The sequence below is a fragment of the Callithrix jacchus genome, chromosome 14 (genome assembly GCF_049354715.1).
Source record: "Callithrix jacchus isolate 240 chromosome 14, calJac240_pri, whole genome shotgun sequence".
NCBI classification, from domain to species: domain Eukaryota; kingdom Metazoa; phylum Chordata; class Mammalia; order Primates; family Cebidae; genus Callithrix; species Callithrix jacchus.
In genome coordinates, this window is record NC_133515.1 from 72,992,786 (window position 1) to 73,015,005 (window position 22,220).

General features: G+C 38.7%; 1 long non-coding RNA gene and 1 pseudogene across 2 annotated transcripts in view; one reads left to right on the forward strand and one right to left on the reverse strand.

Moving 5' to 3' along the window:
* Nucleotides 1–22,220, forward strand: part of LOC118147347 (uncharacterized) — a 383,457-nt gene that overhangs the window by 22,871 nt on the left and 338,366 nt on the right. The gene's annotated exons all lie outside the window — the stretch shown is intronic.
* Nucleotides 1,750–18,628, reverse strand: LOC100389484 (L-lactate dehydrogenase A chain pseudogene; annotated as a pseudogene).

A 22,220-nucleotide genomic window follows, 5' to 3' on the forward strand; every position in this document is an offset into this window, starting at 1 on the left:
AGGTTCGATTCTCTTGCCTCAGCCTCCTGAGTAGCTGGGATTTCACGTGTGAGCCACCGTGCCTGGCTAATTTTTATATTTTTAGTAGAGATGGGGTTTCACCATGTTGGCCAGGCTGTTTCAAACTCCTGACCTCAGGTGATGCACCCACTTTAGCCTTCCAAAGTGCTAGGATTACAGGCGTGAGCCACTGTACCCAGCCTCCTTCCACTTTTCATTCCTCTGATTTGGCAGTTAATTCTTGATGTCTTCCATTTTTTTTTTCACCTGAAAATTTAACATACATATTTAGCTTGATTTCTCAAGTTAATATCTTTACTCTTCTCCTGACCAACTCAACGACTTGAGCATGCTTGGGCTGTAAGCACTCCCTGCTGACTTACATGACACTGTTGCTCAGTGTTTTACTTTTGTCTTATATGTCTGGAAGCACCTAAAGTAGACATTACAACTGTTGTTTATATATCGATGTTCATATAGGTTTGTTCACACGTTAACCACTTTGCGTTCTCTCTTTTGTACATTTTAGACTTTAGAGTTCTCTTACTGAAGGTCTGTTTATAACAAACTCTGTTTTGCTTTGTTTACAAATTTATTCTTAAAGGGTAGTTTTATTTGGTGCTAAATCTAGGTAGTGGTTACTATCTCTGAAGTTCAACTTCCTAATCTGTTAAAAGTGGAGAGTAAATGTCTTCCTTAGTGATTTCATGAGGGGGGTTCTTGGAAGGATCATATGACATAATGAGTAAAAGCTTTAGGTAAACAAAGGTCAGGTGTCGACGCTGTCTTCTGCACCCTGAGAAAACCTTGGGGGTTGTGTAAGATAGTGCTTGCTTTCAGCAAACATGCGCTTTGCCGAAAGGTCCTAACACTGGCACTCAACCTTGTTTTCACTGATTATTGTCCCTGTAAGGAGCCTTTTTAGACTTTTTTTCCCCCTAATTGCCCCATCCGCTCATGAAAATTTAATACTACAGGTAAACTGCAAATCCATTGTACACTGTATATATATCTGTGCTTTATACCTAAAAGTTTTTTTAGTTGGCCACCAAGAACCAGCTTTTGCTCTCTTAAGGGCAGTATCGCCCTTGTTGAGAATGTGTGTTCTAATGGCATTAGAACATTGCTCGTGTGCAAGGCCCTGGGCTGAATGAGAATCTGAACTCATGTTCTGGGTCAGAAGCGAGCCCCATAAGGACCGGCACAAACCAAAGAAATGCAGTGGCTGCTGTCCCAGGCTAGGACCTTCCGCATACCGCGGGGGCACCTGGCCAGGGACACCGTGTCAGCCCTCAGCTCCGGCCACACAGAGCCTCGCTCCCCTTGGGCCGCGGGATTGGCAAGGAGCAAACCGTACTCCCGACTGAAGCGTCCAGGAACACCCTCGGAGGGACAGTGAGGACTGGCAGGAGAGAAAAGCCTAAAGGGACTGTAGCGATTGGCTGTCGCCTTTTCCTCAGCAAGAGGGTCAGACAGACACTCCCAGCGTTGGGGCTCATTCGGCTAAAGGTGATGTCTGGAGCCCTCTTTTGCTTTGGAGACCTCCCATCCTGCTCGCATCACGACGTCCTGGAAACCAGAAATCCCCTTAAGGGAGTTAGCCAATCATCATCCACGGCCATTCCCGCGGAGAGCCCAGCGCTGTCAGCGAAGTTTCTGATTGGCTGTTGCAGGATGGCACTGGCCCAGAGAAAATCCCTGCCGCGAGGGGAAGGAGCCCTGCTTTCCCACTGTTCTCTCCAACTTAGATCAGACCGCGCCCCCAAGTGGTCTGTAGGGGTAATGGCTCGCCCTGTTGCCCCCACGAAGTAACCTAAATGAAGTAAAAAGAGAAAGATCTAAACTTGAATAGGGATCAGTCGTGCTGAATAAGAGAGCTCTCAGTCAGAATGCCCGTGGTCGGTTCCAGCTCCACACTAACTCAGTTTCCTTTCTTTCCTTGGCCTCATCTGTCAGATGGGGATCATGATAATACCTATCTCCATGGGCTGCCATGAAGTTTCAATGGAATTAATATGTTTAAGGTTCGCACGGTGCCAGGCACATAATAGGTACACAATAAGCAATAACTGGTGGAGATCAGTCCACTGATTAAGAATGAACATTATGGCTCAGGTGCCGTGACTCAGGCCTATAATCTCAGATCTTTGGGAAGCTGAGGCAGGAGGATTGCTTGAGTCCAAGAGTTTGAGACCAGCCTGGGCAAGATAATGTGACCCCCCGCCTCTCAAAAAAAAAAAAAAAAAAAAAAAGCTGGACGTGTGATGTGTGTCCCAGCTACTTGGGAGGCTGAGGTGGAAGGATCACTTGAGCCTGGAGGTCGAGGCTGCAGTGAGATGAGATTGCAAGACTGCACTACAGCCTGGGTGACCGAATGAGACCCTGTCTCAAAAAAAGGCATAAGCATTCTGGCATTGGAAAGAACAGCTGTTGAGTCCCAGCCCTGCATAGCACTAGCATGGTGAAATAGCCTCCCTGTGTCAGTTTCCTCATCTGGAAATGAGACTAACAATAACACCTACTTTATGGAATTGTGGTTTAATTGTGATAATACCAAGAAACTACCCAATACAAAGCAATCAATAAATGTTGGCTCCTATTATTCATATCATTTAGCTATTATAATTACTCTTTCCCTTCTTCCACCAGGGAAGAGGCCACTTCAGCCTGAGCTGGCCCTTCTGAAAGAGGAATTTTACTAGTATTAGTCTGTAAACCTGTGACATTTACACATATGAAGACAGGACTTGGAAAAATCTCTATATCACACTCTTGCCCACAATTCACATCATTCGTTTAGGCACTGTTTTCTTAAGCCCCATTGGTACCCAACAAAAGCATAACATTATAATTGTTAACTCTTTGGTACAGAATTAGTTTACTAGAGTATCTTTTAAGTCGGCTCTAGTGTTGGACAGTATTCTGAGGGCATTGTACATAGAATGACATGTACTAATGAAGATAAGGATTTCAGGGGTTTGAAATCAGAGGACCTAATTCAGCATATACTCCAGGGTGAGCCTGGGTTGGGACCAATGATGGTGACATGTGTGGTGGTGGTTGGGTGATTGGTTAGGAACAGGGAAGTCTAGAGTCTTTGTAAGTCATGGGAAGATCACTAGACTCAGACCTGGAGACTTGAATTCTGGCTGTAACTAGAATTCTCTGGCTGTGTGATCTTGGAGAAGACACTTATATTTTTTGAGAACTGATTTCTTTGTAGTAAAATGAAAATAGAATATTCTTTTGTGTAGTGCCTGGCACATAAGCACTCTATAACTACCATTGTTATTTTTCAGTGTTATGAATGATTCCTCCTAAAATGTATGTTGTGCGAATCATGAAAAAAATGTAATCTGTTAAGTCTTTATATTTCAAGAGTGATGAGTGCCTGAAATCACCAAATTAACAGTTTGGAAGTTGGCAAGGGTTGGTCTACCTTTCCTTTCTTTTCTGTCTTGTAGTTTTTATCTCCTCTTCTGTCCCTAATTGAAAGTCTATCCTTCAAGTCACACAAGTGACCCAGTTCAAGAGGACCTTCATAGTTCTTTGGATGCCTCACTACTCTACCATATATTTGACTACCTCCCATCATCTGCCCACATACGTCCTTCCCTTCTGGCCTATAAAAGAGGTCTCTAGCTAAAGTGGAGGCCCTGCATACAGCGGTCTCATGTATCTTTGCAGCCCAAGGATTCTGGAGTTCTTCTTCAGGTGAATGACCTTGTAATTTGAAGGCCAAAGTTTAAGGGAGTACTGCCGAGCACACATACCATGATGGTAGGTGGGTAGGACAGCTGACACCCTCTCCAATTAATCCAGCAACAATTTTTAGTGGGATTACTATAGGCTGGTTACTTTGGAGGCCACATTATTCCATTCTGAAAATATATGTAGAGTTATTTCTCAGTTAAAAATGAAAGAGGCATAGTTTTTAGTGGAAAATATGGGGCTTTTATGTTGGGCAGATTTAAATTTGAATCTGGTCCTTTACTATGTGATCTTAGACTAGTTTCTCATTTTCACAGTTTGCTTATCTATAAAATGGGGAAACTAGAATACCACTCAGTAAAAAGGAGTGAACTTTTGATAAAAGCAACAACATAGATGAGTCTTAAAATGATCATGTTGGGTATAAGATGCAAGACAGATTACACACAGATTCTATTTATGTAAAGTTTTAGAAAATGCGAGCTAATATGTAGTGTCGGAAAGCAGGTCAGTGGTTGCTGGGGACAAGCAAGTGGAGGGAGCAGGAGGAAGGATTATGAAAGGAGACAGGAAAACTTTTGGAGCTGATAGATATGTTCATTATCTTCATTGCAATATGGCTTCCCAGGTATATACATATATCTAAACTTATTAAATTACACATTTTAAATATGTGCAGTTTATGATATGTAAGTCTTTCAATAAAGCTGTTAAAAGGGGATAATAATATCTATTCATAAATAGTTCATGATGTTTTAATGAAGAAAACATGTAAAATGCCAGAAATACAGCAGGCAATTAATAATGGGTACTCTCTTCTTACCATTTTCATTCTTTAAAAAAAGAACACTAGGAATTAACTTATGTGACAAAGCCTATAAATGACATGAATACCTTAGATAATATAGAATACAAATTTTCCTGCTTTTCTTGGTATTATAGTTGCATTATTATAAAGATTAAATGTTACAATCACATAAGGAAATTTGAACAGTTCTGGGCATGTAGTAAACACTCATGAAATGGTGTGTTGTTGCTTTTACTATTTTGATGGGCTTGATGGAAGGCATGCAGTGAATGATTGGTAAATATTGATTACATATAATTGTAATTATTTTCAGTACTGCAGTGGATGAGGAGGAAGGATTTGATAAAAGATCAAGGAAGTTGATTTCCAAAAGAGTTTACTTTTCTTGAGATTTGATGGGGCTTGAATTTTTGTGTTTCTTTGGTGCTACATTGTGACAGAAGCCATCTGGAAATCTGGAAGAAAGTTGGTCAATGTCTTCTACAGGAACATAGCAACTTATTATGATTGTTAATATAGATGATATTAAAGGTAGCAGGAGCATTTATAATGGTCAGTGAATTCAAATGCGATTAAATGGTTTCCAGTCATTAAAAAAGTGGTACTAACATTTGGTAGACACTATCTTATAGTCAGACATAAGAATCTTCTGAGGCACTCCTTAAAATGCAGATCTGTGGGACTTACCTTCATAGTTTCTAATTCAATGGTTCTTGGATGGCTCAGGAATCTACAGTGTAATGCACACACTCAGTGGATTTTAATGCAGGTTACCTGTAGATCATGCTTGGAGAAGCACTGGTCTAAGGCATTTGGGACCTTGGACAGCTCCACATGACCTTGGACCAAGGCTTTCAGGACCCGAGACAGAGCCCAGAATTTCCAACTCCATACATTGTAGGAAATTTACTTTAATTCTCAAGGGCGCTTGCTCGTTTTCCTAGAAACACCACCACCACCACCACCAGCATTCCTTAAGTCTATAATTTTGGAAATGAAAATTTCTGGTTTCTAATGGCCAATAAGGAGAAGGCACACATGTAGGAGAAAATAGTCTAAGCCCAGAATGCTTAGCTTGGAAACTCTGATGCTGTGAGGGTGCACGTAGTTTTCAAAGGATCTGAGACCCTCCTGAAATTGTATGTGAATTTGTGAGGAAGTTTATACACATATATTTTCGTGGATGGGGAAATTAACTCTTTCTTCACTTGGGTGTGGAAATATTCTGTATCAACCAATGTACCTGCTTTTAGGTACAACTCATGTACTTTGATGGACCTCTTAAGATTTGTGTAGGTGACCAGAAAATTTTATCTAAATTCTTCCTTATTTCTCAAGCAACTAAAAATTATATGTATCCCTTCAAATATGACTATATCACTGAAAACAAGCAAACAATCTCTTGAAATGTACAACTCTGACATTTCAAGCTATAATTTGAAAAACTCTCAAGTATTGTAATTGAGGTTTATTAAAGTTGGTACAGGACTGGATATATTTGACCTTGGCTAATCTAGAAACTTCATATTACTAAAAGAACTGTCTTACTATAAGCCACAGTTAGTTTGAGAAATGAGATTATTTGGATGACTAAGGAATTTTCTTTATATATTATTTGATTGCTAAATGTTCTTATTTTTGACAGCTTTACCAAAAGACAAGTTGGTGATCATGGGGTATTTAATTAGGTAACATTTGCAGTAGGTCAAACTATTTCTACAGACAAGGTGATAGCCATTAACAATATTTCACTTAGAATAGATTCTCAAAGGTAGCCTATTTAATGGCAAGCAAGCCATCTCACATTCATCATCTGTGACCACCTGTCTGATGGTAAGCCATAGCTTAATATTTTAAGATGCATAGTATATCTGTAAAGATAAACTTATTCTCTCCAAGACATAGCTGATTTGAACTATCTGTCTTGAAGGTGTTGTTCTTTGACTGTGGAGAAAACTCTCCTGAGTCAGTGCCCAAAAGACATGAACTATTCCAGTGACAGGAGGAAGCAGGGCTGTTAACATGCTCATTAACTCCACAAGAGACCACAGCTATGCATTCAGGAGGCAAATTGTCTCAATCCTGATGTTTTTCTTTCTTTGAGGAACAGTGAGATAGAAATTATTGGCTCACGGCTTTAAGGAACTCAGATAACATTGTAAATTATCTGTGCTGATTTCAAAGCAAAGATAACCCAGATGGTTTGTTTTCCTGGCTTCTATGACACCAGGTTCTCATGTTTCATTTACCACTTCCAGCTCCCTGGATGCTCTGTTTCAGTCTCTTTACTGGATCCATCTCCCTTGCTTGACCTCCTAGGCTCCTTCCTGGCTGTTATGTATGCCACATCCCTGGTGGATTTCATTCAGTCCTATAATTTCAATGCCATCTATATGCAGATGACTCAAAAGTGTAAATCTCCATTGACCTTCCCTTGAGCTGCAAGCTCATAAATCAAACTATCTACTTGATGTCAGACTGCCTACCTGACTTGGATGTTTAACAGGCATCTTAAATATAAAGGGCCCTACGCAAAACTCTTTATCCTCTGCTTTTCCCTCTAAGCTGTTCTCCTTGTCTCTTACTTGGAAAATGGCACAATTTCTTCCCACTTTCTTAAGCTGAAAACCTGGGAGTCCCTCTTTTCTTCCTTGCATTTAACATACAGTTAATCTGTTTTGCTTTTAAAATATATCCCCGATATGTTTGCTTATCTTCATTTCTATAACTATTGCCTTCAGTTTGAACAATAAGCTTCTCTCTGGACCATTTCAATGGTCTTTTAACTATTCTCTCAGCTTCTATTTTTGTCCCACTCCAGTTCTTTCTCCAAACAGCAGCCAAAACAAATGATAAATTACATTACATCCCTCTTCTTAACACTCACCAATGGCTTCGCACTGCATTTTGTACAAGATTTAGGCTTCTTCTTTCTGTGGCCTTTAGAACGACATGACATGGTCAGGTCCATGTCCCTGACTCATCTCCTCACACTCTCTCTTGCTGTTCTGCACCAGCCACATTGGCCTTTCAGTTCCTGAAACAAGGCCAGTTCCTCTGTTCCTCTTAAAATGCTTTGAATGACCATGGATTACCAATAGGATGGTGCTGACATTTGGGGAACTCTTAGCAGACCCTCGCTTTAGACTCCATCATATGAATACTTTCTACACTGAGTTCAAGTCCTTTTCTGAAGCAGAATTACCAGGGGATGCACATGGATTGCTAATACAGAACCCCCCCATTATGGGGGTCTTTTCTAATGATAAGAATGGAAACAAAATGAGGTTTTGTTATCCAGAAATGAAAATAACTCAAGAAGACGAAGTCAGACATACCCATGCTTTGTCCTATAACACACAGTCTTCACCTTATTTTAACTTTTGTAGCATTAAAATAGTTTGAGCCTGACAGTTATCTTAAACAGATTTAAATGACTTAATAAAATGCCATGTTACATGGTTTTAGAGAAGTAAATGCTTTACAAATTTGGAGAGAGAAAGAAAAGAAAGGGGATCTACTTCTTTTCCTAGAGGCCCAATTTTGTGGCTGTTTGGAGTTTTTCTCTCAAGTCACAACCAGACTCTTACATGTGGCTCCAACACTGTTTTCCAAAATGTCTCCCAAAGTTCTCGGCATGGACCCAGCCAGGCCACCACTTCCAATCTCTTTATTACTTGAATCATGCCAGCCTCTTAGCCTGAATATTATTTACTTTAAGGCTCAGCCTAAATTATACCTCATTTTTGATTTCTTTCCATCAGAATGAAATGTTTCCCTCTCTCCTAGCATGCTTCTTAAACCTCTGCTTAGCGTATATTTCATTCTGTCTTGTGTTCAAGTGAGTTGATGACATGGCTCTCTCTTCCCAGCATGCAAGCCTTTGGAGAGCAGGGGTGACTTTCTGCCCCTTGCAGCATCTCTCACTATGCCTACCCTATGCTTTGCATCTAATAGTGAATGTTTTCATTCAACAAACAATTATGTGTCTGACATGCTCCAGGTACTGGTCTAAGCCCTTCCATACAAACTATATAGAGAAAGCTCTCTGCTTGTGACTAAACAAAAGTTTATTTTACATATTATTTTCAATTAAACATATTTGGGTTTTACTTCAATGTTGCATGACCGGTGGCTTCTCTTCTATTTCTATTTTATTTTATTTTGAGATGGAGTTTTGCTCTTGTTTCCCATGCTAGAGTGCAGTGGTGCAATCTGGGCTCATTGCAACCTCCACCTCCCAGTTCAAGCAATTCTCCTACCTTGGTCTCCCAAATAGCTGGGATTACGGTCACCTGCCAACACATCTGGCTAATTTTTTGTATTTTTAGTAGAGATGGGGTTTCATCGTGTTGGCCAGGTTGGTCTTAATCTCCTGATCTCAGGTGACCATGTGCCTCAGCCTCCAAAAATGCTGGGATTACAAGTGTGAGCTACTGTGCCTAGCCCTTCTTTCTATTTTTTAAATTTTAGATGCAGGACTTGAAAAGATGGCTATATTTTTGATTATATGTCATCGCCAGATTTATTCATTTTTCTGCCCTGTTCTCATTGTTCAGAAATGGAGCCAATTTCTCTATACACATGAATACGTAGAGACACTTCTTCTAGCTTGGTGGGAGGGGATGGGGTGGATGCCTAAACCTGTATTCACCCTCTGTCATTTTAGTTGAATTACTTTATCAGTTAGAGTCTCTTTTGAAACTTTTATTAATTGAATAAATCTGTATTGAGCATCTTCTCTGCACAAAGCACTGTGACCACTTCTCCTGTGGTTTGCTTTTCACTCACAGGAGGCACTATTTCCCATAAATAGACACTTCCAGTCTGGCTTTTAGAGCTGGTAGTAACTGGAGAGATGAGACTCCTGGTCATAAGTGGTTTGTGTTGGGGTGAAACTAGAATTCAGGGTGCTTGGCTTTTGTTCAGCACTGTTTTGCCTTATCAGTATTTTATTATTTTATTGCGTACTTCTCATTATGCCTGGTATTTTGAAATGCAATGATAGTTGCAAACTGCCACTGTCTGTGATGATTATTACTACTATTACAGGTCATCCTGAATTGCATAATAATATATAAATAAAAGTCATTTTACATTACACATCAGGTAACACTCTTCTTTGTTTTCTTCTTCTTCCTCTTTTTAAAAGATGGGATTTTACGGTCACCCAGGCTGGAGTGAAGTGGCCTGATCATAGCTCACTGTAGCCTCAAACTCCTGAGCTCAACTCCTGCCTTGGCCTCCTAAAGTGCTGGGATTACTGTCATGAGCCACTGTGCCCGGCCAATACTTGTCTTACTATCAGTATTCACTCTTGAAATAAACTAGCACAAAACCATCACCATCGAAGTGATTATTAATTTTCTGCCAAACTCAGCCTTATATTGACTATATTAACTTATTGATTATAAAATGAATAGTTGCTAAAAAGGACACATCCTGAAAATATGACTGGTTTAACTGACAGGAGTTACTGCTCACACAGGGACAATTTAGTGTGAATGTTCAGTGAGAGGCCTTCCATATGGTGATTCAGGGACCCAGGCTCTATTCCGTTTTGTGGTTCTGCCATTTATTAGGGCTTCAGAATCTTTTGCTTCCACTGCTAGATGGAAAACAGAAGGCAGAAAATGTGTAGGAGATTTCTATAGGTCAGATCTGGCCCTGGAGTTCTTCCTGGTTCACAATCCATTGTCCAGATATCTGTCTCATGGCCCTACCTAAAGGCAAGAGGAGCCAGGCAGGGAATATGGTGTCTGGCTGAGGCAGCCACTCTCTAGTGACAATTATAGACTAGAGCATGGATACTCAGCCTCTGCCATTATTTGGATGAAATAAATACATCTGATTCTAGAGTTTATACTCATTCCATCCTACCGCAACATAATGAGCAATTTTCGAATGGATTTTTGACAAGATCTGACAAGATGCCCAGAGAAGATGCAGCTTTTATCAGAGAGCTGCCATGTCAGAGCCCTGAGGTTAGAACCGTAGTGAGAATGAGGACCAGGACAAGAGACAGCAGGACCTTGACATCCATGGAGGTTCTGTGGCTGGCTGCCCCATGGCTGGGACAGGTAGAAGGTGGCCCAACTGAGTCATGAAGACTGAGCCTAAGTGAAATAGTGAAATGGAAAATATGAACAACAACCACAAAACAGGTTATTTTGCAGCATTCTTACTGGATATTGTCATGCTCAGGACTGAGCTACAGGCTTTATAAACATCTCTTTTCATCCTTTCACCTCCATGAGTTCACTGTTAGGATCCTTATGTTACACCTGAGGAAACTGAGGCTCAGGGAGACTATGCAAGTTGTTTGATGATAAAGTGCGTGAGTGTCAGGCAGAGCCAGGATTTGAACCTAGGTAAATGGGACTCAAAAGAGTGGATGTGGTATCACTAGCCCACATTGCCTTTCTATGTGACACTCTTTCTATGAATGACACTCTGTTTGGTGCCCTCTTTTCCCCATTCTGAATCTATCTCCATCTCCCTTCTTCCTCTACAGGGCGGCCCTTTCTTTCTCCCTCCTGAGGTCACTGGGGTCTAGTGCTCCCCCTAGCTCCACTCCCCAGTCATCACCCGAGGAATGGCCCTGCTTCAATCATGTGTGCTTTAGGGCTGCAGAGGAAAAAGTTATTTTTCATATTGTGTAAAAATGTTTCTTCTGTAGTCACTCTTTATATTTACTTGTACCAAAATCAGTACTAGGAAAAAGATGGGTAATTTTTCATTAACTCCAAGAGGATCTGAATAGTTTTTATACTGGTTAATTTAATTATAACAAGTTAAGTCACTGTGTGAAACAGTTAACAGTGGGTTAAACATTACAAAATCCAATTTCCTATAACAAATAAACGATGATCGGGGAATGCAATTTCCTACAGCGGATAAGTAGGTGAGTTTTATAGTCTCAAGGTTAGAGGTTGTATAATAATTAATCATTATAGTTAGACTAAAATCCTACAAGAGACCTCTATGTACAAACTACTGAATTTTATGATGACAAGATACAGGAAAAATGTGACTCTGACAAAAAAGCATTCTACCCTTCTAACCTATCTTATGTTTGTATTCTTAGTGGCTTTTAAGTTAACTGACTGGTAAATATTTTCTAGTTCTTACCTGTGTCACAAGGTATAATTATTAGCTTAGTGTGTAGTATTCTCAAAGCCTCATGTCAATAGGTCAGTTTCTTAATCTCTCAAGACTGCTCTGTGAAAAACTTGTGACTTCTGGTTTTTAACTGTAAGTTTAATTAAAAGTTAAAACATTTAGAGCTTATCATTTTAGTTTCCATAGTATAAATTTAAAAGGCATTTGCATTGGACTTGCCTCTAGTTGAGAAATATCTTTGACCCTCACATAAAGGAATTTTAAGAACTGCTCAAGGAAAAGTATTCTTTTGCAGTAGGGCAAGGAGTGACTTTATGCTTTCTGAAATCATGACATTCAGAGATCCTTTCTGAAGCTGGTGTAGCAGGTCAGTGCAATATGGGCATTGCTTTCTTGAAGCTGACATTATGGCAAACAGAGCACTCTCCTGTATGGGAACAAAGACCACTGGCTCATATAAGGAGGGGTGCTGCACAGGGGTCACCATAAAGTTGCATAAGCCAGAAAATGAGCCACAGGGGACGGCTGAGTCCCAGGAGAGCTGCTATACAGGCTTGGATTTCTTGATTATTTATCCATTCTTGTATAGTCTGTTAAAATTACATTTATTGAGTATTCAAAGCACTGTGCTAGCAGTATAGCTATTAAGGTAAGCAAGATAGACTAGTATTCTCAAGTTGTGTACAGATTCATGGGGAAAACAGATAGGTAAATAAGTAATTGTGAAAAGTGTGATAAGTTTCACGCAAGGGAAAGAACAGGGTGTTGGGAGAATAGAGCAGGAGGGACCCAGCCTCATCAAGTGGAGGTTGGGAAGTAGGCTTATCTGAGGTCTGAAAGATGAGTAGGGGAAGCCAGTGAGGGAGGATTTTAGGAATGAGGTTCCAGAAGGTGGGCTGTTCTTGTGTGATTCTAGTGTGCCTTCACCTCACTTAGATCCCTCAGTTTTTATTTATAAAGTAGCCTCTTTCTACCAGCTCTATAGAGTTACTGTTACCCTCCAGCGTAGTGTCTATCTGTGTGGGTTGTACAAGTATTGTCCATAAAGGGTGATATGGGACGGGTAGGGCAAGTTTTAGTAGTGGTAATAATGGGGGAAGGGTGGCATTTGGTGAGCAGAGGGAGATTCAGGAATTCTGGACATCTCACAATATACTTACTTGAAAATCTCACAGAGATGTTTCCCATCCCCATACCACATGACTCCCCCCAACCAATAGTATTACTTCTTTAAACAACTAAACTTTCAATTTTGAGTTAATTGTATATTCACATGAAATAATACTGAGAGGTCTATGCGCTTTTTACTCAGTTTCTCCCAATAGTAACATTTTGCAAAACTATAGTATAATATCACAACCAGGACATTGACATTGACACAGTCAAGATGCAGAACATTTCCATCACCTCCGGGATCCTTCCTGTTGCCTTTTTTAGCCACACCCACTTCCCTTCCTCCTCTTCTCCCTCCTTAGTCCATGGCAACCATTGATCTGTTCTCCATCACTATAATTTTGTCCTTTCAAGAATGTTACAGAAAAGGTTAATGTGCAACCTTTTGAGATTGGCTTCTTTTCACTCAGTGCATTTTTTTTTTTGAAATTCGTTGAAGTTGTTGTATGTGTCAATATTATTGCTGAGTAGTATTTCATGGTACGAATATTCCACAGTTGTTTCACCATTCACCTTTTGAAGGACATGCAGGTTGTTTTCAGATCGGAGTTATAACAAATAAAGCTGCTATAAAGTCACGTACAGATTCTTGTGTGAACATAGCTCTTCATTTCTCTGGGATAAATGCCTGGTAGTTCCATTGCTGGGTCACATGGTAGTTGTATAAACAAACATATAAACATAAAGACACTGTTTTCCAGAGTGGTACTCATTTTACATTCTTACAAATAATGTATGAGTCATCCAGTTTCTTCATAATCTTGAAGGTTTCTTCATAACCTTGATCTACTTCCTTCATAACATTGCCAGCATTTGATGTTGTCACTATTTTTTTTTTTTTTTTTGAGATGAAGTCTCACTCTGTCACCCAGGCTGGAGTACAGTGGCATGATCTTTGCTCACTGTAACCTCTGCCTCCCAGGTTCAAGCGATTCTCATGCCTCAGCCTCCTGAGTAGCTGGGACTACAGGCATACACTACTATGGCTGGCTAATTTTTGTATTTTTAGTAGAGACAAGGTTTCACTATGTTGCCCATGCTGGTTTTGAACTCCTGGTCTCAAGTGATCCATCTGCCTTGGCTTTCCACAGTGCTTGGTTTACAGGCGTGATCCACTGTGCCCAGATAGGTGTTATCATTGTTTTTATTTTAGGCATTCTGATAGGTGTATAGAGATATCTCATGGTGGTGTTAATTTTCATTTCCTTGATAGCTACTGATGTAAAAATATCTGTATGTGCTTATTTGTCATCTGTATATCCTCTTTGATGAAATGTCTATTTATGTAATTTTTTCATTTTCTTATGTTTCTTAACTGCCACATTTTGAGAGTTCTTTTCACATTCTAGATAATAGTCCTTTGTTGAATATATGGTTTGCAAATATTTTCTCCCATTTTGTAGCTTGTCTTTTCATCCCCTTAGCAAGTCTTTTGCAGAGCAAACTTTTAAATTTTGATGGTCCAATTTATCATTTTTTTCTTTTATGGATCATGCTTTTGGTGGCAAATCTAAACATTCTTTTCCTATTCCTGGATACTGAAGATTTTCTCCTAAGTGTTTTTCTAAAAGTTTCATAGTTTTAGGGTTAACATTTAAGTCTCTGGTCCATTTTGAGTCAGTGTAAGATATGAGACTTAAGTCAAGGTTCTTTTTTTGTCCTGTGGATATCCAATTCTTCCAGCACCATTTGCTAAAAAGGCTGTCTTTTCTTTATTGAATTGCTTTTGTTCCTTTGTCAAAAATGAGCTGGGTATATTTGTGTGGTTCTATTTCTGTAGTCTTTGTTCTGTCCCATTGATCTATGTGCCCCTCCTTCCACCAGTACCACATAGTCTTGATTATGGTGGCAATACTATAAGGCTTGAAAATAAGTAGACAGATTCCTATCACTTTATTTTTGTCTTAGCTATTCTAGTTCTTTTGTCTTTCCATCTACATTTTAGAATAATCTTGTCCGTATCTATAAAACAATCTCCCTGGAATTTTGATAGTTATTATGTCAAATCTGTATGTCAGTTTGGGGATAACTGACATATTTACTGTGTTGGATCTTTCAATCCATGAACATGATATGTTTTTCCATTTATTTAAATAATTGATTAATTGGCATTGAATAGTTTTTAACAAGTTATGGTACATGTTTTACATATAAGTATTCAATTCTTTGAGTGATTTAAGTGATAGTACATTTTTAATTTTTGGTATTCATGTGTTCATTGTTATTATATGGAACTATGATTGATTTTTGTATGCTTGTCTTATATCCTTCAATCTTTCTGAACTCACATTAATTCCAGATTTTTTTTTTTTTTAGAATACCCTAGATTCCTTGGGGTTTTCTATAAAGACAGTTATGTCTACTGCAAATAGGAACAGTCTTACTTTTTTTTTTTTTGGTATCTATTTCTTTTATTTTTGTCTGTTGCCACATTGCGTTGGCTAGAGCAGTATGTTGAATAAGAGTGTAAAGGTGGATGTTTTTTGCCTCATTCATCATCTTAGAAGACATTCAGTTTTTTACTGAAGTATAATATTACTGTAGGTGTTTTATTCCTTGTCAAGTTGAGGATGTTCTCTCTTATTCCTAATTTAAGTTTTCTAAAAATTCATAAATAGGTGCTGAATTCTCGCCAGTATTTTTCTGTACTGATTGATACAATCCTGTGGTTTTTCTTCTTTAGCCAGTTAATATGGTGGATTACAGTCTTTGACTTTAGAATACCAAACTAACCTTGCATCCCTAGAATAAGCCTTACTTGATCATGGTGTGTACTTCTTTTATTATATTGTTGAATTCTATTTGCTAATATTAAGAATTATTGCTTTCATATTCATGAAGGTTATTGGTCTTTAGTTGTCTACTTTGTACAGTCTTTGTCTGGTTTTGTTTGTGGGTAACACTGTCTTCATAAAATGAGTTGGAAACTGCTCTTGTCTATTTCCTAGAAGAGAATGTGTAAATTGGTTTTAATACTTTTTGAAATAAATGTTTGGGAGAATTCTCCAGTGAAGCCATCTGGGCCTGGAGATTTCATTTCTGCTCTTTATTATTTCCTTCTTTCTGCTTACTTTGGGTTTGTTTTGCTTTTTTCCCCCACTAGATTCTTAAAGTGAAAGTTTATAGTATTGATCTGATATCTTTCCTTTCTAATGTGTGTATTTGGCGTTGTGCATTTCTGTCTCAATATTGCTTTGAATACATTCCACACATTTTGATATGCTGCATTTTTATTTCATTCAGTTAAATGTATTTTTAAAAATTCTCTTGAGGAATTCCTCTTTGCTCTGTGGTTATTTAAAAGGGTGTTATTTAGTTTCCAAATGCATGGAGATTTTCCTGTTATCTTTCTGTTACTGATTTCCAGTTTGGTTCTATTTTGGTTGGAGAATAGAGTCTACATGATTTTAATTCTTTTAAATTTGTTCTATGACCCAGGATAACCTGGTAATCTTGATATATATTCCATGGGCACTTGAAAATAATGCATATTTAGCTGTTGTTGGCTTGAGTGTTAATATAAATGCTGACTAGATTCTGCTGGTTGATGGATTGTGGGTTCTTTTGTATCCTTGCTGATTTTCTGTCTAGTTGTTCTATCAATTGTTGATAGAGGGGTGTTGAAATCTCTAGCTGTAATTGTGGAGTTGTCTATTTCTCCTTTTGGTTCTATCAATTTTTGCTTTGCATATTTTGCAGCTCTATTTTTTGGTACATACACATTTAATATCACTACATTTTATTAGTGGATTGATTCTTTTGTCGTTGTATGATGTTCCTTTGTCTCTGGTAATTTTATTTGTTCTGAAATCTACTCTATCTGATATCAATATGGCCACTCCTATTTTCTTTTGATTGTAAATCTTTTTCCATCTTTTGTATTATTTAATTTTCATGGTTCAAATTTTATTGGGGGTTTTAGTTGGTATGACACTTGGATAGTTGGTTGCACTGTTTATATGTAGATCTTTTTACATTATATGATAATGTACACTACTGATATATACATATATAGTTCACAAAATAAGATCCTTTGGAACAATTATGTACAAGACATGCAATATTGGATTTATATACTAGATCCCAGGATGTGACTGATTGGGAAAAAATGTTGGGCTAGGAATGTTCAGTGAGGGAGCCAGGAAGTTTACAACACATGGTAAACATCCACCTAGCCCAAGGGGCAAACTGCAGCATTGGCAGTGGTGCTTCAGAGGTGGTGGAACTATTTCACTCTAGCCAGTTTGGGACTACACGGGATTAGTACCATCCAGCACTAGAATATAGCTGTGGGATTTTACAAACCATTCCTATTTCTAACTAGGAATTGGTGTTTTTCCTGGTCCATCTTAATATTACTGCTGTAATCACAGACCAGATGAAAAGGACAACATGCACAACCTCCAACTAAAATCCTGTTGTAGCCTAGACAGTGAAGTGGTATAACATTAGAAGACTTTAAAACTGCAGCTCTGGCTGGGGCACAGTGGCTCACACCTGTAATCCCAGCACTTTGGGAGGCCGAGGTGGGTGGATCACCTGAGGTCAGGAGTTCAAGACCAGCCTGGCCAACATGGTGAAACCCCATCTCTACTAAAAATACGAAAAATTAGCTAGGCATGGTGACAGGTGCTTGTAATCCCAGCTACTCATGAGGCTGAGGCAGGAGAATCACTTGAACCCAGGAGGCGGAGGTTGCAGTGAGCTGAGATCATGCCACTACCCTCCAGCCTGGGTGACAGAGCAAGACTGCATCTCAAAAAAAAAAAAAAAAAAAAGTTGCAGCTCTTTTTGGGTCCCTCAAAGTGTATCTGCACTCTTTTTCAAATGGGTCTCCTTTTCAGGAGTGAGATTCACCTTCACAAGGTCTGAGATTCCATTCTGTCCCAAGATATAAGGAAAACTAAGGAAGACATCATCCTTTACTCTATCTTTATTTCCACCTTTAATCATGCTGGAAATTGGGGGCACCCACCTAAAATTCTTCATTATACTCTCTGCCAAATCTGCTGCAGAGAGTCCAGTGGCCCAGGATGTGTAACCTTTGAGTTTGATGACCTTGTAAGCACTCTCAACCACCTGCTTGAACCTCTTTCCACTGTTCCTTATCTGTATCAGTCCCTAAATTAGGGTGCAGAGTCTTCAGGGAGACACTAGCCATGTTCACTCCACTCTATACAGGCACACTAGAATCTCCATGTTCCCCAATGACCCACCCATGACAGCTTAATGGGTGAACTCCAAGCCTTTCCCCCATCAGGTAACAGAATCAGGCTGAATCCAGATTGCAACCACTTCCAATAAGACAATTTTTGGGAAAGTCACTTATCTTCCAAGCCACATAGGTCAAGATACCCAGTGGATTTGAAGCAATAAGCAACTTGCAGTTTGAGCTGTATTTTACAACATTAGGAATGATGAATGTAAAGATGTTCACATTATGCTGGACCAAATGAAGACGGCTTTCTCCCTCTTGCTGACATGCCCCAGTTGTGATAATGACCAGCTTGGAGTTTTCAATTACATGACAGTCTTTGCCAGAGGCAGTCTTTGGTGTTTTAGGGAAAAGGCTGCCATGTTGGAGACCCATCATCTCTCCCTTCAATTTGTCTTCCATGATAACGAGTAAGAACAAGTTCATCTGCTAAGTCCTTCATTAAGATACTGATGGCATAGGTCATGCCAACAGCACCAAACCCAACAACTGTAATCTTGTTCTGGGTGGGTCTGTTCTTCTTTTGGAATATTATGAATCAGCTGATCCTTGAGAGTTGTGATATTGGACTTGGAACCTAAAGGAATCGGGAATTCCATCTGGCAGGCGTCAGGGGCACATGGCAATGAGATCCAGACTTGGTGGCAGTGGCTTCAGCACCTCCATCCTTTTATTATTAACCATATTATTTGCATTTAATATGATTATTGATACATTAAAGTTTGTCATTATATATTTTGCTGTGTTTTCTCTCTAACTTTCATTTCTCAATTTTCTTTTCCCCTTTTCCCGTTCAAAATTTGGGCTGCTTGAGTATTTTGTGAAATTTCATTTTGATTTTCCAATGGTGTTTTGAGTCTCAGTAGTTGCTTTAGGTATTACTTTGCACCCACTTAACCCAAAACACACATCTTATCACACAAAAATGTCTATTGATGTCATCATTTTACAAGTTTTACATGAAGTGTAGGAGACTTACCTCTTTTTGGATCCCTTCCCTTTCACTATTTACAACAAAGTGTCATAAATATTTTCTCTACATACATTCAAAACCATATTAAACATTATTAAAGTTTTTGCTCCAACCATCAACATAATTCAGAAGGCTCAAGAGGATAAGGAACATCTATCATATCTACCTATATTTTTGCTTACTGTGTTTTCCTTTTTTTCTAATATTTTAAGAAATTTTTTTAGCCACTTCCTTTTTATTTATAAAACTTCCTTTAGTCATTCTTTTAGGATAAGTCTGCTGGTGGCAAATATTTTTTGCCTTCGTTTGAGAATTTTTTGATCTTTCTTCATTTCTGAAGGATATTTTGCTGCATAAAGCATTTGGGGTTGACAGTTACTTTCTTTCAGCACTTGAATAATGTGTAGCTTTGTTTTGGTTTCCATGATTTCTGATGACAAATCCACCATAATTTTAATTGTTTTTCATCTACAGGTAAGGTGTCATTTGTTTCTTGCTGCTTTCAAGATGTTTTCTTTGTCTTCAGTTTTCAGATATTTGACCAAAATCTGTTTTGGTGTGGATTTCTCTGACTCTACTCCCATGAGAGGTTTGGGATACTTCATTATAGTCCATAATGTAACATAAAATAGAGTGTAAGTCTAGGCTTCCCACTTGGCCTTTGCTGGTATTAATTAGGGAGGAGTCATAGTTTTCTTCTATGATGTTTGAATGTAGTAAAGTGGCTACATATATATGTATGTTATTACTACTTTTTTGAGACAGAGTTTAACTCTTGTTGCCCAGGCTGGAGTGCAATGGTGCGATCTCAACTTGCTGCAACCTCCGACTCATGGGCTCAAGCGATTCTCCTGTATCAGTTTGTAATCCCAAGCTACTTGGGATTACAGACACTACCACCATGCCCAGATAATTTTCTGTATTATTATTATTATTTTATTTTATTTTTTAGTAGAGACGGGTTTTACCATGTTGATTAGGCTGGTCTCAAACTCCTGATCTAAGGTTTTCTGGTTTGCTAGCTTTCTCATTTCCCAGTCCTTTAGCTAGAGAAAGTAGGCTTTTATTGAGACTTTATTTTCTTTACTTACTGGAATTATCATGTTGCCAGCTATTCCAGCATCCAGTCTGGGATATATGAGTCAAAAGGAAAATCCAAATAACTTACCACCATGTCATTCTTTAGGTTCTAAGGGCTTCAATTGATATGCCTTTTTTCTCTCCACCTTTCAAAGTAGTTTTATGCTTGTTTTATATGTAAAGTTCAGGATTTCTATTTTTACTCAGGAGGAAAACAGAAAAGTACATCTATCTTCCCAGAAGTGATATTCTCACTTATGGCTATTAGTATCTTATCAGACATTCTTGTAGTGAAAAAAAAAAAAACTGTAGTGAACAGAACCTAGACTCCAATTCTGCTTTACATCTGTCACAAATTATTTTTAGTAATTTTCTAAAAATACAATTGCTGTATGAAACAAGGGAAAGATTGTACTTCATTTTGTTTTCAATTTTACTAAAAGTTGGTCACCATTTCAGGAGACATCACACAGTATTATAGCTGTTGACTTCACGTACTTGTATCTGTCTACATTTGCAAGTGTTGTATTCACAGAAATTTCACATATAAGTGTAAGCATCTGACTGCTTTATCATGTTTTCAGGTGTGACCATTGCCAAGTACTTAAATATGAAAGATGTATTATTTTATTAGCAATTGATTTCCTTTTATTTTCTATAAAAGTAAAAGGAAAATAAAAGGGTACTATATTGAAATTTTACAATTATGTATGTAGATTATATTTTACATGAATTTCATTTCAGGATAGAAAAGGAGGGTGATTCAAAATAGTTACAAAAAAAGAGAGCATTAGATCTGAAAGGGCTGAGACCACTAATCTAATGCAGTTAGTTAATATGCTAATCAAATTTAACCCAATAATGACAATGATATATGATGCTGTTAAAGATTCAGTTCTCTAAATGAACCACTAGATATCCGTCAGACTCTTTCCCAGTGTGAGAGAAACCATGGCATTTCCTCATTATCCAAAAGAGCAGAGAGCAGAGATAATAATAGATTTTAGATTATCTTAGAATCTTTAAAGAAAGGAAGACAGGAGGACTACACATGGGTGAATGTCATGCTTTTCAAAAGTTCCAAATGGTGCTAAGAGAAGATGTAGTATGTATTTTTTTAAACCATGTGTGTGATGATGGAAATTCACCTATTTTTTCTGAGCCTCATTTCTTCATCGTGTACAATGAGGAGGTTGTGGGCTAAAGATGATCACTTAAGGGCCCTCACCCTCAGTAGACCTGAGCACTTCAAGCTCACTTGAAATGATTGGGACAATGGTTATTTGGTTTCGTTTTTCATGAATTGTTAGAAGACTGAGGGCAAATGAAACTTGACTTTCTTTAGGGTGAGATGACAGGATCAGGTGAGAATGAAGCAAAGAAGAGACAAAGATCTGAGAAAGGACATCTTTCTGCAGTAGGCTTTTGGGGGTTGTTCTTGTCCTTGTTTGTGTATGTATATATGTGTGTGTGTGTGTGTGTATTTTTAAAAAATTTTCAAGCAACACTCACTTTTTCTGTAGATTCTACCAATGGAATCTCTTTTAAATCTATTCCCACGGGCACTTTGCCAATTTCAGGACCCCCTCATCTGTCATGGGCATGTTTTCATATCATCCTAATACATTTTTTGTCTATATCTCTCTCCTATGCAAACTGACACCAAAATTATCTAAAATAAAGTTCTGATCATTGTATGCTGAAAAACAAGAGATGACCCCCTTAGCATGAAGCCACACCCTTCCCTACCTGGTTCTTGCCTGTCCCGCAGCCCATTGCCTGCTTTCCCCATATTCCCTCTGCTCTGGCAGGCATGCCATGCACTTTCATTCTCTAGACCTCTACCTGGAACTTCCCTTTCCCTCTTCAACTGGCACACTCTTCACTTCTCTTCAAGGCTCAGCTCAAATGTCACCTTTTTGTGAAGCCCATTCTTGGTTCACTAGGTAGAATTAAATAATTTATCTCCACAGCCATTTGCAGATTGTCTGTGAAGGCACTTGCCACACTGTGTTATCAGGTCCATGTCAAAGGGATTGATGTTCCTCCTTCCCTCATTAGACTTGTGAACCTCTCGAGGGCAGGCACTGAGTTTTATTCGGTACTTAACCTTCAGTGCTTGGCACACAGTAAGTGCA